The sequence below is a fragment of the Salminus brasiliensis genome, chromosome 13, assembly GCF_030463535.1.
Source record: "Salminus brasiliensis chromosome 13, fSalBra1.hap2, whole genome shotgun sequence".
NCBI classification, from domain to species: domain Eukaryota; kingdom Metazoa; phylum Chordata; class Actinopteri; order Characiformes; family Bryconidae; genus Salminus; species Salminus brasiliensis.
In genome coordinates this window covers 17,557,426-17,572,171 of record NC_132890.1, presented here as the reverse complement: position 1 = coordinate 17,572,171, position 14,746 = coordinate 17,557,426, and the positions used below count along the sequence as shown (strand labels likewise).

At 38.3% G+C, this 14,746-nt stretch overlaps 1 long non-coding RNA gene across 2 annotated transcripts; it reads right to left on the bottom strand.

Moving 5' to 3' along the window:
• Nucleotides 1–4,704: 4,704 nt before the first annotated feature.
• LOC140575251 (uncharacterized) lies at nucleotides 4,705–13,672 on the bottom strand. 2 transcript variants are annotated; one of them, XR_011980799.1, is made up of 2 exons: nucleotides 13,324–13,672; nucleotides 4,705–6,936 (listed from the first exon to the last, which is right to left on the bottom strand). It is a non-coding gene; the product is annotated as an uncharacterized lncRNA (long non-coding RNA). The 2 variants fall into 2 exon arrangements; XR_011980800.1 differs by having other exon boundaries at nucleotides 4,705–6,927.
• Between the last annotated feature and the right edge of the window lie 1,074 nt (nucleotides 13,673–14,746).

Genomic DNA, 14,746 nt, shown 5'->3' with positions numbered 1-14,746 from the left:
TCAAGTCGTTTAAGGGAGTGCATAATCTAAAAATGCTAACATAGCAAATTGAACAAAAGCTAGTGGAGAGAGCATGTGGCTTGGTCTCATTTACATAATGCAAAGTCCCTATTAACTTTGCTTTATTAGCAGTGTTAGCATTTTGCGTGAACCTAAACAGGCTTACCCTTTCTCCAGCTGTATATGTTTGTTCTCTCAGCAGGACTCCAGCAAGTGGCCAAACGGCTTAGCGTCAGTGTATATTTTAAGAAAGAAAGGTGATAATGTACCAAAAGAAAAGTGAGTGCATTCACCACAGTATTTACACTAGCATATCCGCTCACTATTATTTATTATAAGGATTATACATGTGTATTTATGCAGCTATATATTCTTTGCTGTGGAGCTGTGGTAGGGCAACTCTCAGTTGGGGACCGTCTACACTGCAGGGTTCTTTGAGGTGAACCACAAATTTAATTTAATAGAACCACAGTGAAATTTAGCGCTTCATGTGCTACAACACACCATTAATCAGGAAAGATTTACTGCCAGCTATCCTGGTATTTTTACAGTATATGTTAAGCTTTGCGGCAGTCCTCTCATATGGGTGTTGCATTTGGGTAACTGTTTTATGATTGCGCTGATAAATGTGGGGCACACAGCTGAAATGTAATAGTTCTCTTGGTAGAGATTAAACACACAGTTCCCTAAAGGCCTACAGGAAAATGCTAATGGAAGAAGCTCACACACTGACCGCCATGGTGTCGCTGGTACAATCCCTTGCTAACTTACTATACAATCCCTTGCTAACTTACTATAGCAATTATTTACCTGTATTTGCACTGTAACCTGTCTCAAAGCAGCAGTTTCTTGCCAGCATGTTGTAACCATTGACCCAGTGCCCGGCTCTTCTGACATCCAAACCGCTTACTCTCACAGAATGGAATGTGGCGTCGATGCTTTTGTTTACATCTCTCCATATGCGGAAAGGCAGGAGTACATACTTAATCCACACATCTTCTGCTACTCTTGAGATCTGATGGAAAGTATGCCCTTTAGATCCCTACTATCATTAAGCAGCGGAAATGTTGAGTCTCTAAGTATAAAGGAGGACTAAAAGGGCAGAGAACGAGCAGACACATACACAGACCTTTTAAACTAAGGTTAAATACTGTGCCTGATATCATTAATCCCCTTCAGTTGGATAAAGACAGATTAAGCAGTTAAGTGTTAACGCCCAAATCAGTAGTCGCTGCAAATACAGCTGCCAGGCATGTTTTCGGTATGATGACAACTAAGACCTCCAAGCATTGCCACTCTTAGACTCCTCCCACCTGAACATAAACTATGTAAACCTACAATTGTGGTTGTGTCAGTAAACAGAGCTAATTCAGGGGTGTTAAGTCTGCAGCTCTCTTATGGAATATGTCTAAAAACGCCAAACAGTTAAGGAAATGGTTTGGCAGAAAATCTAATGTACATACTTGTCCACAGTATTCGGTCAACCAAGACCTGTTTGGTGCCCAATTTGTGCCTCTTTAAGCTGAAGCTGAAGCTTAGAGGCTAATGTTGCTAACCAGTAGCAGAAAGCAATAAAACATTTTTTTTGCTAAAATACAAGCCACCTATTTCATGTTTTTCCTAAGATCTACAGACTTGTAGATGTAATTTAAGGCACAGTATGACTGTGAACAATATAAAATTAACAAAACTGTAACTGAAGTGTAACTAAACACTGGCAGCAGCCAGTTTACACAACAGGTGTTGTGCTGACTTTGGGCTCCCCTTTGTGTGCATGTCCATTGCACAGGCAATGCAGAATAATAAAATTTCTGAAAAAAAGACAAAAAAGTCTGAAAGGCTTAAATTATTTAATTCATTATTTTATTAATCATTCAAGAAAGGCATAAACATTATTTTAAGTGTACATTCAACCTTAATAACAAAATACACTTTGTTTTCTATGAATAATCCTCATCAGAATGGAGCTTTCCTGAAGAGCCTGTCTGTAAACGGGATGTCAGCTTCATTGGGAAAGAGTCTCAGGAGTCACATTGGAACATGTTTGGTCATGTTGAGAATCCCACCAGTATGTGGTATATGTGCACTAGGATGTGTCTAAAACTGCACTGTCTAGGCCTAGTAGACCTGGAAATGCACTAAATCTAACATTGTTTATTTTAGGTTAGACACAGTTTTGACATATTTCCTTTTTCATGCTGCTTACGCAGAAATAATACCCAGAGGTTCTAAGAGCTGCACAGTATGACCTGGTATTTAATTCACTGAGACCTACACCTGCTGTGCCCTTTTAGTTTATGAGCCAAGCTTAAAACATTTGGTGTGTCTTTCCTCTAGGGATGGGATAGTAGTATACTGCGGTATAAAACCCAGTGATAATCATACTGGTTTAAATTTTTATATTTATGAGTACTGTGTGTATGAGTATCATCTACTGGTCTACTGCTACAGTCTATCTGCTAAACAGGTGCAAGAACAATGCATTATGTAATTTGACAAGTAAACGGTATATATACCCTGATGAAAGTTTCATTGTCATTTAAACTGTTATTGCTATTGTTTTTTTATGTTGTAAAGAAATCCGGGAGATCAAAGACAAAAAGATCTGGGTGTGTTAGCCCTATTAGCATTTAGTTTAACAACACAGTAATTCCAAAAACTGTAATAATTTTGATCACTGATAGTGTAATACCATTTGCGTACCTCCCTGCTCCTTGATTTGACTTACCTGCATTTCTTGTAGATTGGGATAAATGGAAGGGTTGAAGAACCTGGCATTCTAGTGACAAAACGGAAGTTCTTTGTGAAGCCCCAGGAGACAAGTCACATGAGCACTTGGGGTTGGCGGGACTGAGGTTTACCCCAGCCCAGGCTTTTTTCTGAGGAGCCTGGTATAAACATTACACACTCCGTCTGGATAATTGATCCCAAATCTTGTTTGACAACGGGTTTTTTCACAGACACTTCACAAGCTTCCTCAGTGTAGCTGAGCTTTTTTGGCCACTTTGCAAATACCACAACAACTCAACACTCATTAAATCTTGTGTCGAGTGTGTGAGACTGCCTCACTTCTGTCTTCCCCACCACTTCTGTGTGTGTGTGTGTGTGTGTGTGTGTGTTCCCTCCTCCCCTTTATGCTTTGTAAAAGGAACACTCTGTGACATTTATTCTCCCTTAGAAAATGTTAGGAACGTCTTGATAATTAAAGACGGGAGAAAAAAAAAACATTCAGTTTACAAAAGTCACAAATCTGCCCAGTAGCCACTAAAACCATTCTCAGAATACAGCTACAAAACTGTACTGTTAATGTGCAGATGCGATCAGTAAAAAAAAGGCTGAGGGATAGCGCTCTAGTCAGCATGCGCACACCAACTTGACATGATAGCTATAATAATAAGGACTTTTCTAATCTGCCCTAAACCTCCCCAAACAAAACTCACACAAGACTGCTCAAGGGGTGTAAAAATGCAACCGTAAATTGATGGGCCTATTATGATGATTTAACAACAATGATGGTGAAATATTATAACTGATTACAATTTTAAAAATATTCAGCAAAGTGTACACTCATTCTTGAGGCAAAAGAAATGTTTGGTGTGTTGTTTTCATTGTCTGTAATATTGTTATATAATTAATCAAATTAAACTGTCTTTAAATCTAAAATGCCACTGAATCGCTTCTTTAAGAATCTTAAATCAATCTGAGGTCAGAGATTTACACCCCTAATGTCTGAGTGATAAATAATGACTGTATAGTTTCTGGAACATACATGGTCTTAATTATACAGTTCACACTAAGGGTTTGTTACAGTTTTAAATATAATTTATTACTACTTTTAACCACACGTTTTACACATGTTTGTGTTCAGGTGTTGCACAGCAGGGTGTTGGACACGCGTTGTGAAACAGTCACTCCAAAATCTGGGCTCCAGGGAAAATAGTAGGGATAAATATTAGCGGCTCTTCATCAGGCTTGTGTTATATATTCACCCATTTATCAATGATAACAGAAAATCAATCATAACCTAGGTGTGATAGTGTGAGATACATAAAATAAAGTTTTGTGAGCCATGTCAATAAGAAATGTGCTAATTCTACACTGGGTGAAAATGCTTTTTATCAGCTGAGTGTGAGTGTTAGTCTCTCTACAAGTATAGTACAAAAAATAACAAATAAATAAATAACATTCGCTGCATGTAGCGGCAGGGACGAGCACAACTTTTGTCCATGCATCCCAGTAGTCCTCATTAGAAAACAAGCTGCTTCCAATTAGGGCCAGTCCACACACTGAATCAATCTCTCTGTCCTTCTGTCCTGCCCTGACTCTTTGATTACTTCTGAAAATATTTATATTTCCTAATAACTTGAGTTTAGTCCAGCGGTTCAAAGATTAAATCCAGACTGGGAGAGGAATTGCAAGTAGACTGTGTGGAAATAATATCTATATGGAAACCCAGCAATTTAATGCAGTTAAAATGTCAGCTGCTGCTCTGAAATACATAAAGATTTAGCGTTTCACAAGGACTCACATATTGTACAAAGTGGCTTTGTAGTGTAATATTCCCGACACCATTAAAGAAGAATTAAGACAGATGAAGACAAACCTCTCTTTGTTTTGAAGTACTGTTGACATCTCGTCCCATGGTGGTGATTAGAAGATTCATGGTAGTTTGTACATTCCCATTTGATAATAAGGACAAAAGGCTTGTAGGATATAAATACAATGCTCACTTTATTGGATTGCTGTTAATTTGACAGAATAATTACATAGTACTGTTTAGAATCAGTTCTGCAGTATGCTGCCACAATATGCCTTGTGCTCCACTAATCAGTCGGCAGCCCGAGCTGTTTCATTGATGTGTGATTGATAAATGAATATGTCTCTTTTGTTTCCCTGCATTATTCACTATGGAGACACACAGAGCACTTTATTAAACATCAGCATGACAACAGTAAGACATATGACATGTCATACATAGACGCAGACCTACACGTTTCACGTGCACTGTTTGGGAGTGCCTTGCATCAGTTCGACGAACCCTGAGCTTTATGAACCTCACTGTGCGTGTACGCTAATCCTTTAGGGGGGCCCATAAGTAAAGTTCAGACAGTTGTTCGTTTGTCGGGCCGGTGTAGGTTTACAGCAAAGCGTCGTTTTCTCTTACCTCATGAGCCCTATTAATCTTGCTCAGCCACGTTTCAATAGGTAGCTATATCCTCCACCATGTGACACCACTGTCTCAGTTGACTCTGTGTGTGTGTCTCTGTCTACGTGTGCGTGTGTGCGGGTATGTGTCTGTCTGTGTGTGTGGTATCTTGTCACTATGTAGTACACTACTGCAGCATGTATGTTAAAAGCTTCAACTGTGTCTTCTGATGAAAGAACTTCATGTAATGAATCAATACTAGTATACATATAGTGTGTTTAGAGTGTGTATATATATATATATATATATATATATATATATATATATATATACACACAAAAATTATAGACACACTTACGATCAGCCATAAAATTAACCCCACCTGCCTAATATTAAGTATTGAGTAGGTCCTTCTTGTGCCACCACAACAGATCTGAGCATTCATGGACTCCACAAGACCTTTGAAGGCGTCCTGTGGTATGTGGCACCAAGATGATCCTTTAGGTCTTGTAAGTTTGGGCCTCCATGGATTGCATCAATGAGATATGGTAAAAATATTATATCACTATATTTAAAGACAATACAATATTTAGACATGCATACAAAATGCGTTGGTAGTGGCAGATTCTTAAAATCTGCTATTTAAATACTGTCCCATAACTAATACAGTGATTTTTCTTTAAAATCTGCAGCACTTCCTCTAATTAAATAGCACTAATTACAATACTAATTGTAATGAAATGTGGTTAGTAATCAGTGTTCTTTAAGAACTGATAATATCTACAGTAAACTCAGAAAAGCATATACCCAGTTGTCTTGCCATGATAATTTGACCCTTGTCAAAGTGTCTCAGATTCCTAAGTTTGGCCATTTTTTCTGCTATTATCACCTTTTAGAACTGACTGTCCACTTGCTGCCTAATATATCCACCTGTTGACAGATGCCACTGATTTTCTCGTGTTAATGTTACGGCTGAGCGGTGTGTGTGTGTACGTCACACAAAAGCCTTGTATCTCTTACATGGCATTTTAATTTTCAATTGAGGTCTTTATCTGAAACATTTTGAAGCATTTCTGTTGGTCCATTCATCATGAAATCTTGAAATAATACAAAGAACAACTGCCAGAATTCTAATGATGTCAAACTATAAAAACAGAGACAAGAGTTCAAAGTTGTTTTTTTTTAATATCTGGGTGAGCATCATTGTTCTGAGGTACTTATTCAATTTAATATCATATTTTTCACATATATCTCAGTATAGGTATATCAGGTATCAAATTATATATAATAATGATGCTTTTCTGTGGTAAAAGAATGCAAAATAGTTTTGTTTTTACTGGACTGCTTGCATCTCTTAAAATTACAGCAAATTAGTCTTGAGTTTGGGAAAAGGCACTTTTCAAAACTACAGCATCAGTGGCACAAGCAACATACTAGTTGACTGACCAGTCCTCGATATGATGTGTAAATTGGCCAAAATGCAATGAAAAAATGGTTAAAAGAAAAGGCAGACTGCTTAACAACAGGGACACTGGTATTTCATCAAATATAGAATTGTCTTCATGTCTGTGAAGATTATTGAAGCTGAACATGAACATAACAGTGTGCCACCAACACTCGTACTGATATAAAATCTCAAACTAACCTGTTTCAAACATGACTTCCATTCTGTATTATTTCTCAAAGTGTTTCTCCCATGCGTTCGGCTGTGACATCATCACTGAACGTTCTTTGGTGTCCGCGGCCGTGGCCTCTCCACATCATCCATGCTGCTCCCGAACCTGCACACACTTAACACAGCAGACAGCTGACCTACTGTCACACTTTCGTCCATCCACAAGCCTCAGGTTCAGTTTGAGGCACAGTTTAAGGTTACTTCACCTTTAGATGATACTGCAAGTGACATCCGTGTTCCCACTGAGGCTTTAATGTATTTACGGGTCTTCATACATATTGCTAATGTGCACTCAGTGGTCACTATATTACGTTTATGTTTTACATACGATTAAAATCTTTTGGAAGAAACTAGAGCTAAAATGACGCAATGTCATTTTGACTCTTGCCACCTGCAACTTCCATCATTACGTCATTACAGGTGGCCTTAACTGGGTGAGAAATACTCTAGCATTTAAGAAGTATGTAAAACATTAATGAATGCTGTAATTAGCCATTTAAATAAAAAACAGCTTTCAATCCTTAATAGTGTGTGTTCTATTTTTTAGCTTTACAGCTTTAAAAAATATTTTTGATGCATTATTGTGCATCACAGCAAGTCACAAGCACTTTCATGCAGTTTACAATTCTGTGACTTGAAGCTGGATCATCCTGAGTGTGTACTGAATGAGCACGGTTGGTATTACACCACCAAATAGCTTACCACAGCCATGCATGCTATCATCTTCACCACTTAACTCTACAGCAAACCACAAACTTGTTGAAAATGGGAGAGGAGTAAGTTTTTTAAGAGGAGTAAGTACTGCTTTCACACTCGCCGCACAACAAATTGAAATGGCGTTTCAAGTATTAACAACGTCCGTAAACAAGACTTTTAACACTCTTCTGCATGAGTGCAGGCGTGTTTTAAGATGTGTGTGTAGATGCTGTACACATATACAAGCAGTACTGAAGTACACATAATGATGATTTTAATCAGAATGATCATTTATAGTCATATGCTGCTCACTTACGAATACAGGGCACAGCTGGTGGAAGCTGTGATTTACATAATGTTTTAACAAATAGATGCTTTATTTCACATTAGCTTGCTTACATACTCCCTTGTTTGTGTATATTGAATGCTTCATGTCTCATTTTTTTACTTCCACTACTTCAACCAAAGCATAAACTCAGAGTGCTTTGTAAGTGCTTTAGTATGATGCACTAAATGAACTAAAATGTTGCTTTTAATACGTTTAAAATATAGGCCCATATTTTTACTTTCTCAACAGTACAGACAGTAATTAGACATGTGTAATGTAATAGTTATATTTGTGTAGTATATAAGTATAGATTAGAAGCTGGTTGTTTGTAAAAGAATTAATCAAAGCCAAAAGGGCTGAGAGGAATCAAAGTAGTTTAAAATGGAGCCTTGCTATTATTGTGTATTATTGTATATATATATATATATATATATATATATATATATAAAACACATATGTTAGTCAACACATATACTTAAGCCAAGCCCTGTAGGTATAAATATAACTTCATGTAAATATCTGTGTAGTCTTACTGCAACCTTTGAAACTTTTCAATTAATGTTCCTCCACCAGCCCATTTCACCCACCTTGTTAGTAGCTAAGTAATGTCCATGAACATTATCAATTTGATGTGGATTATAATAGTGTCTTTCTGCCACCACTAATTTTAAGATAATATAACTTAAGATAAAGTATAAATTAATTATGTTTTTTCTCTCATTTTTAAACAATTTCTCACAGGTCTGTGCAGGCAACAACAATAGGGTTGTAAATAAAAATAATTTTCTTTTTGCTTCCTGACTTCTGAATAGCATACAGAACACTCCGCTCCCAAATTTAAATGATTAACTGTGTTTAACTAACATATTAGCTTCATAGAATGTACTAGCTAACACCCACGTATTCAAATGAATAACTATATAACACGATTTAATATGAAAAAAATAATATGCGAAAATGTTATGGCCCCGTGAAAAAAAAAATCGCTCCAATAGTCACATGCATAAAGAAAGAGTGAAAAAATAATTTCACAGAACACAGACTACAAACATTGCCTTAACCTACTTTTGTTTGTGTTGGAATTATCACATCCAGCCTCATCGTAAATCCACATGGTAGGCAAATTGTAATATAGCATATTTAATTTGCATATATTTGTTTATTTATTTTATTTATAAAAAAACAACTTTCAGGTCATTTTGTCTGAGATACTTCTTCCCTGCTGAATGGGCTTATAGTTTAAGGTAAACTCCTGCTTTTATTTAGACTACAGCTTGCCACAGTACCTTGTCCAATCATCACCCACGCAGTGTTGTCAAATGCCTCATCACACACTGAGGAGGACTGGGACACCCAAACTCTTGTTATTTATCCATGAACGCATTTGATTGGCTGGGGCCTAGCATGCTCATGTAACCATGCAAGCAGTATGCAAACCTAAATCAGAGCGGCAGGGCTCATCCTGTACTTAAAAGCAATAGCAGTAATTTATAATATATATATATATATATATATATATATATATATATATATATATATATATATATATACACATATACACTGACCTTGAGATTAGGACTTTAGTGAAACCTGTGGTAAATGCTGTACACTAAAACAACTTTAACTGCTTGTACATATGCAACGACTTTTACAAGAATGGAATATTTTAAATTGCAAGAAAAAAAGATTAAAGTGGATGGGCTTTGTGCATATTATTGTCACGCTGAGCATGGACCACTGAGAAAGCTTTAGTCCTGAGTGAACGGATTGAGCATTAAAGACAAATCTGCAAGACCGAAATGTAGTGAGGGCTTATTGTGCCATGAGGAAGCACTAAGTCTTCTGAATTCCCTAGGCAACAGTGTTGTTTTAAGACCGAAGGTAATGTTGAACAAATTACAACATATTTGGGCACCGGTCCAGACGTCTGTACAGAATAAAACCATAATCCCATTCAATTTGCCTGTAAGTGGTATCTGAGGCTTTCGAATGAGCATGGACACTGAAGAGTTCTTCTAAGTGTGTGTGTTATGTGTGTGTGTGTGTGTGTGTGTGTGTTTGAGTACATCAAGTTAAAAATGTACTTTGTTAAAATGTTTTGGAACTATGCTGAAGGATTGCATACAACATTTACTGTAAGGTTCTGCATTTGTTCAATTATAGTTATAATATAAAGTAATGATTATCTTAATTTATTAGTTAATAAAAAACATGATATACATGTTAGCTGTTTACTCTCTTTGAATTGTGTTTGATGACTTCAGACTTTGGATTTATCTGCTTGTTCTAAGCACTAAAACTGAGTGCAAAATAACCTACAGGTAAGAAGACTTGATGATTACAACTGATTTCAACAAGTACTGATCCCAGTTTCCAAATCTGTAAATCAAATAACTAGATTCAAAGCAATAACAATGCGTTAGATAAAATACTAGCTGTAAATATTTAAAAGTTATGAATATTAAAATACGGGATATACTGGGCATATGCTTCCATTAAAACTGTAACCTCTGTGCCTCTGTGCATGTTAAACCTTCAATCATTAATCAAGTCTTTTACTTTTCACACCTTAAAGAGCCTATAATTGACAGTAAGAGGTTGCATATCTAGTAATTGGTTTATAAAGAATTTTACAAAGAAAATGTTCTGTTCAAAGTAACTTTTAAAGCTACTTTTCCCAGTTATTAGCATGTATAATATGACCTTATCAGGCTCATCACAATATACATTAAGTCTAGGAAAACCGGCTAATCGTTTTCTTACTATATTTTCTACATTTCATAAAAAGGTATGGAGAGCACTGAACAGACATCATACATTGTTGAGATGCTTGTGGCATCAGAAATTGCTGTCTATTTTGAGGACAAACAGGAAACCTTGTTTATACAGATAGGAAATAATAAGAAAAGGAATTCTTATATAATCGGGTAAGTAATCAGTGTAGTACCAACACAGCTCAGATCAGTGTCAGTTGGGAAAAACAATAACAAGTGGTTTGTTTATTCTCACTCTGATACACACTGATATTAAGGAGTGATGTGCTGATAAATACGCTATCCGTCCTACTGTCAGGGACCAAGGGCTAGATCTGCGAGGGGACAATACTACTTTAGAGAGCATACTGTAGTTTTTCATTTCTGACTTCTCATCATCTAACTTAATCAGCCTCTTCATGTAGATTAGCCTGGTTAACCTTTGATCCATCCAGGGCCTGCAAGGGTTAATCAGGTCGGCATCTTGCTGAGCCCTGGGTCACCGTCCCCCTATATCTCACATGAAGGGCTCAGTAAATGCAGCGATAAGATTAAGGTGAACTTTTTCACTTTGCCATTAAGTCAAAGCATAGGACTACACAGCATGGACTGCACACCTGCTCTGACTGGACCAGGAGAAGAAAGCTGGACAGCCATGCGGAGCAAGCATATATTAGGGGCCTCTAATCTAAACATATGCATGTACTATATATATATATAATTCTTTTTTTTCCCACGCTTTACTTTTCTCCTTTTTAGTTTATTGATTTCACCAACTAATCTGCAGGCTAACGCACCCCCTTTTCCGTGCTCACTTTTTAAATCGTCTCCATCATTCAATCACAGCGCTTTGCCCTCCTCAAACAACCCTACAGTGCTTCCCCTCTTCTTCCGCGCTTCGGCCACGGGGAGATCGTTAAAGACCCTGCTATTTGTATGTGTGTGTGAGAGAGAGTGTGTGTGTGTATGATCAGTAAATATTTAGTGTGACTCCATCTCTGGGTCCTGTCCTAATCGATGCTGCTCGCGGCGGGGGTGGTCGCACACTGAGCCCTGCGGGTCACCACTGTTCCTTATGAAGTGTAGCTCGCGCGGACACATGCACTCCCACCATTCAACATGCGGCGCGCTTACCTCCATCAATCTACCTCAGAAGTGACTGAATCGCCTCCAAATTACTGCACAGAAATTGTTGCTGCTGGGGTGTTTAATGCAAGCTATTGGTCTCTGTGTTGGTTAACATATGTTATTAATGCTTCTACATGTTGTGCGTGTGCAGTGTGTGATGTAAGACCATGTTTATAAGATTGAAAATGTTTTAAATGATGTTGTCGCAGAGACTTATTAACTCACAAAGGGAGATTTAGAAACTGACGCCCTCAATCGTTTTTTCTCAAACAAGGAGCACATTTATGGTCAGTGACACGTCTGGCGCTTTAGTGTGTTTATATTCTGAGCTTTCTTTAGCATCCTGAATGTTAATAAAAGCATGTAAGGCTAATTAAACGAATTGCAGATTATTGCCGCTCACGTATTGAATTGGTAGTCTGGTATGCAGCTCTATATTATGCAGTGTATATGTATATAGTCTGGTAGGTATTAACTGATTAGGTATTAATGAACTTTTTCTCATCGCCGAGACTCCTAAGGATTCCCCGCACCTACATAAGCGCTGTCTGACTAGTGGGGTGCTAAGTTTGCTCTGAACTTGGCCGTGGATGGAGGTGGTCAGAGCTGCTCGGTGCGAGCCGGTTCGCCCATAAACAGACAGGTGTGTGTCCTGCCTGCCCCCCCTCTCCCTCCACCTCCATCCTTCTCCCAGTCCATCAGCCCACACAAAGCAGCAGCAGCCAGGCGCGTTTGCACCTTCTGTGCACCAGAAAAAATATCGCGCGCCGCCGTCTTTGCCATTTCTTTTAACGAAGAAAGAAAGAAACTTTTGTCATTTCAGGCTTTTCAGTCAATCGCCACCAGTTCAGTGTACGTTCACGAAGATGTGCACCATATAACAAAGTTTAAGCTGCGCAGAAGAAAAAAAAAATGTTTTTCTCTGTCGCTCTGCCAATTCTTTTTTTTTTTTCCCTTTTTGCTTAAACTCCATATATTTTTTCTTGCATAATCATTTCAATAAACAGAAGGGAAGCGTCTTTTTCTTGTGTTATTCGTCTGTGTGGGAGAGGAAGCGTTGCTGCTTGCCTTGACTAAAAACAAAAAAAAAAAATCTAAAATAAAGAAAGCTTAAAGAATAAGAAGACTAAGCCCGTTTTCTCTAGGAGAGGATGCAGCACTGGGAAGACGAATCGACACCATATGCGTATGGTACGTCTGGAAGCCTGCGTGTGTGTGAGAGAGAGTGTGTTCGTGCTGCTGTCTGCTTCTCTGTCTGCTTTGATTTTGGTGTGAATCTGACTTTTCTTGACTTATCCATCCACATTAGACACGATTAAACAGCTAACAGTCTCGCTCTGCGAAAAGCTTAAATAAGCTCCACTTCTACTCGAGCATTGGTACATTGGTTAATACTGACTGAGTACTTTGCGAAGGAAATGCTGTATATTTTATATATTGTTAACTCGTATGTATCTCTGTAGTTCTTTATCTCTGCACTGCCGAATCTACTGTTATTTACCTGCATCGTCTTTTATACAGCACACAACAGAATCAAAACCAGCATCCGATATCTTAAACGAACAGAATGTGTAAAAAAAAAGAACCATTTACTCACCACTGATGACTGTAAATTCCCCCAAAAGCGCGTCTTATTTTTCTTGATTTTTTGTCTGTGTACTTTTTTTCGGAACGGGGGGCTGGAAGTCAAAATACAGCTCTCACTTAAGAATAATAACGATAATAAAAAAAACTGTTCAAAGAAGGTTTAAAAACTGAAGTGCAAAGCCGAAGAAAACGTCTGGGAATGGTTTCCGTCGCGCGGCAGAGGAAAAGGTGCGGGAGATACCTATACGCGCAGCTCCGCCACGTCCGAGTCAATCAGGAGGAGAAGCTCAGCAGCATTAATCAGATTAAAATGGGCGCCTGAGAGTTCGCGAAGAGGCGAGCAGCTCGGAGCCCCCTTGTCCGTCCATGTAAGATGGCTGTGCCACGTTCGAGCGCTCCATCCGCTAGGGGGCGCCCATATACTGTAAGAGATCCAGCCTCTCTCCTTATTGGCGGCCCTGCTTTCCAGCGCTGTCATTTTTTTTTTCTTTCAGTGGACCCCCAAAAACTCTGACGGCCCTTGGCGATGCTCGAAGTGGCCTTCGACGAGCCAGGTTTTCCTTTTTGCCCTGACCGCGTAGCCCCCGAGCGACCACACGGGACACACTAATTCTCACAAGTTAAAGGCTGACCGTGAGGCATCTCGGGTAATCGGTAGTAAGGGTATCACAGTCCTGCTAACAGGTCATAGGTTGGTCAGGGCAGTGTGCCCAGTTAGCCCTTCCCCGCTCTGCTACCTGGGATTGAACTGGATTATTTGGTTGCACTTATTTGCAATGATTCAGATTTTACAGTGATCCTGAGGCCCATTGGAAAGACTATGAAGTAATATTTTCTAGCCTATTCAACTGCATGTGTAGTAATTGTATTTTAGACTATAAACCCGCAAAATCTAGCCAGGTGATTAGACTTTGGAGACTTTTGGGAACAAGCCCACCAAAGTAAACCACGACATTGTGGTGGTAAATGATGTTTTTTTTTTCTTCAGGTTTATGTTTTGTAAAGCTGCTTCAGTCTTTTACAATAAATGTAAGTCGCCCGTGTTGTGCGAATTGTGTTCATCTTTCATTTATTCTGCTGTGAAAGCTAATAAACCCCCTTTTTAGCTGCACGGACGTTGCTCATTAAGAATATGTGTCGCACACAATCTCCAATTTCTATTGTTAACCTTAGTAATGGCTATTACAGTAAAAGTACAGTACAGTAAAATAAGTAATGCATTCACATTTAAAGGATAGACGCATCTGTGTATGAGTATTATAGTGGGCTGACTTGTGTAGATATCACAAGGCAAAGCTGAAAAAATCTACTGTGGGTATACTGTGGGTGATTGTCCTACCCGTTGTTACATATAATGTAATATGCAATTAATTGTATATCTTTATTTTTATATTTTTTCAGATAGTTTGTATTTATAGCAGAATAAAGTAAGC